Raw genomic sequence first — 3600 nt, 5'->3', positions numbered from 1 at the left:
GAAAACACAGAGCTTAAAATGGCACAACACGCTTCTTTTGGTACGCGGCTGTTATCATCATGGATTAATTCTATCGCCTTTTTTTTGCATTTCCGCTAATCATCTGCCAAAATTTCTGTGGGTTAGTTGCAAGCAGGGAGGGAAGCGTTTGTGGATAATAAGTTTCTTTTGCGACAGATAATGCGCGCTGCGTGGAGATAAGCGGACCACCTTTCCGCGTTGTTAGTTAGCTCTGCCCTTCGAAAAATTCGTTTGTTTTTGTTGAGTAGTCGTTTTAGCGTAAGGGTGAACCAAGGGGACTTTGCGTTTGCCTAATTCTGCGGAGTGGAATATAACGATTGTTAAGTTCTGCTACCTTCTGCTTAAACAAATTTCAGTTTTGTTGCACGGATCTTTCCAGAAAATTCGAAAGGTAATCGTTTAGGAAAACCTGAAGCTCATTATTAATTGAAACATAGTCAGCTCTTTTGTAGTCCCTAAAAACTTTTGAGCTATCACTTCTTTTAGTTGTTTTAGTCACGTTAAAATGAATAGCTAGATGGTCGCTTACGCCCGGAATAACTGATAGGGATTTAATTAGGTCGGGATGCGTGGTCAGCACCAAGTCTAGAACTGTGGAGGTAGACAAGGTAATGCGGGTTGGAGCATTAACCAGCTGGGTAAGGTTAAAGTCTGAACACACGTCACGAAAGGCAGCACGGTCAGCAGAAGTTTCGGATATTGTTGGAAAAGGGGGAGACCATGAAACATTACAGAAATTAAAATCAAATAGGAAAAACAGGCGCAGCCGGAAACCTTACTCGCAACTTATTTAGGACATCGTGTAAATCATTTGCGAAGCCGGTAGTTAGGTTAGGAGGCCGGTAGCAGCCACAAACAATGATATCTTTGTGTTTAATGCGAACACACGCGAGAACAATTTCAAGCGGCGAAACAACAGGCACATTGAACGAGCTGATCTCGTCGCTAATAGCAATCAATACGCCGCCCCCGCACCTCGTACCCCGGTCACAGCGGTAGAACGTAAACTTTTTTGAACAGTTAAATATTTCGCGATTTTCTATTTTCGCGGACAGCCAGGTTTCAGGTACTATGACGACATCAGCTAGACATGTATCTATTAGTGCAGATAGGGCATCACGCTTGTTAGTAACAATTCCAGAATTACATAGTAAAAAAGAAAATTCATGCGCTCGAAAATGCTTATCTAGCTATCGTGGTGAAGGAGGAGCCCTGGCCCCTGCGCTTTCTGCGTTTGTTGCTTGGGGGGCAACGTGTACGGGGTTAGCATAAATAGGCCCAGCCTCAGTTACACGATCGGTGACCGGGCAATACACGTAGGCTTTCTTGTTAATTAGTATCTTGTTATACCTGAGGTAATATGGCTGCCCAGTGGTTTTCGCGAAATTTAAAAGCTTTTTCTGGATGTTGCGCGTGGCCTTGCAGAAATCTTCGCTAACTGACACGGGGGTGCTACGAAGCATAGATTTCTTAGCAAAGACACCTTCTCTTGTTTTGAAAGAACTAAAACAAATAACAGGTCGACATTTGTTCTGCACAAATGTTCCAAGCCTGTGTGCACGGGAGATGGCTTCATTAGGAAGTTCCAGTCTAAGAGACGCAGACAGGATTTCACGGATTTTTAGCTCAGACTCAGCCCAGGTTTCTAAGACAGAATCTAATAGCCCATAAAAAATTAGGTTCTCTCTACGAGAGCGATCCTCGAAGCCATCAAGCCGTGAACTGAGAGCGGCACTTTCGTGTCGCACGGCAGCCGTTACGAGACCTTGCATCTGTGTATCGTCTGGAACGCTCTTGAGGGAAGTAGCCTTCTGTTCAAGTACAGTTAGTCGAGCGGTTAAATCTGTTACTTTGGAATCAAGTAGCAACTGGTTTTCTTTAACTTCGTTAATAGACTTCTGCAAGTTGTCATGACGCTCATCCAAGTATGCGGTTAGTTTGCTGATGGCGGCTAATACTTCGCTATACGGACCAGGGTTCTGTTCTATATCCCCGAAAAGAAGAAGTTCCTTTGCAACGAGAAAACAATCTGCGATTATATCAACCAACACATGTGGGCATGGAAGGAGCAGCAGACAATACTTACTAGATCGCTTAGCGTTATAATCTTGGGAGGGACCAACCTGGACGAAAAGCAAAAAGTGGTTAGATGAGACCATTGTGGCGGCCGCTCCGTTCCATTATCCACTGAGGTGCGCGGTGCAAGGCTGGCTGTATTTGTAGCTTTCTGGGTGGCTTGACGATGTCGATGCGGTTGGATTGATGGCAGCTTGAGGGGTTACCGGAACGGGAGGTCGAAGTGGCACCGGGCATTAACGGCTCGGTTCGGGCAGGCGAGGGCACGTGCCGTGTGGCGTGCCAGGCGCATGTGGTTCCACGCAGACCGGCGAGCTCGTGCTGATGACTGCGAATAACTGGACGAAAAGCAAAAAGTGGTTGGATGAGACCATTGTGGTGGCCGCTCCGTTCATGCACTGCCCACTGTTCTCGTTAGCGGTCGAAAAATATCACGATATGTTCAGCGGACTTTCCGTTTACACCTCTTAACCTCATGTATTAGTGTGACTTATATAGGGTAATGGCAGGGTAATGAGGCAACTGAAGTCTGAAGGGAGGACAATGATACTACGGCGGAGGCGAAATAAAGGACACTCATTTTCAGCAGGTGCCGCGCCTGCGGAGTCAAGTTGGTTCAACGCCCACTCGGTGGTAGCATACTCCACAGACACGGTCGTCAGTGTGCCCGGACAAGGCTTCATCTCGAATCTTTTGTATTAATGCGCTGAGCTCCTGTCGTTTGTCGTAGCTGCTTGAACGGCAGGAAGGTTTAGCCAATGGTCGTGTGTTTTTCGGGTCAGCCATTGGGATTTTTCAAAGGTAAGACGCGGCACCCCATTATTCTGCGAGATTCTGCAGCGCACTATGAGCTACCGCTTTGGCAAAGGTTCATGATGAGCCCTTCAATATGTAGACACGTCTGTCGGCATCGGTGAAGTCTCTGGCCTTCATCGCCATTGAAGTCAATGTGGGACATATCCGAGTCGTCGATGGGGTCCCTTTACCGGGTTTCTTGCACTAATGTTGGGAAAAACCGGAAGATAAAAGGCCGGAACGTGCTGAGGCGACCATCAATTTTATTTGCATAGCAATAGCTTTTTGCCCCAATGGCGAGTCATAAGTATTTTGGGGGGTGCTATATGTCACCGGTAAGAAAATAAAAAGAAAAGAAGCCTGTAGCGTTCAAGAGTATCCCAGTCATGAAGTGGAAAATTTGATATTTGGGGGGTGTTCTGACACTGAAACATCTCCCTTCCCCCTCCCCCTGGCTACGCCCTGGGGCGCAATATTCGGAGGACTTCTTCCACAGCACCAATACGTGCAGAGAAATGGCCGTCGATGGGGCCTTTCCCACGAGTTCTCCGCGGGCCACATAAAAAACCCTGTGCTTTTGACACCCAAACAGTCAGAAAAATGCAAACAAATACCTTTGCACACAAACCAAGACTCGCTCTATTTTTCCCAGACAGATACAGCGACAGATACATTATCATTGCAAAGAAAAAGTCAACCTCTGCCAAA

At 46.7% G+C, this 3600-nt stretch overlaps 1 pseudogene; it reads right to left on the bottom strand.

Moving 5' to 3' along the window:
* Positions 1–1211: 1211 nt before the first annotated feature.
* Positions 1212–2492, bottom strand: LOC144180084 (uncharacterized; annotated as a pseudogene).
* Between the last annotated feature and the right edge of the window lie 1108 nt (positions 2493–3600).

The sequence above is a fragment of the Haemaphysalis longicornis genome, unplaced genomic scaffold, assembly GCF_048455015.1.
Source record: "Haemaphysalis longicornis isolate Haplotype H1 unplaced genomic scaffold, Haemaphysalis longicornis Haplotype H1 scaffold_4, whole genome shotgun sequence".
Taxonomy (NCBI): Eukaryota; Metazoa; Arthropoda; class Arachnida; order Ixodida; family Ixodidae; genus Haemaphysalis; species Haemaphysalis longicornis.
The sequence above is the reverse complement of the archived record's forward strand: the minus strand, read 5'-3'. Positions and strand labels throughout refer to the sequence as shown.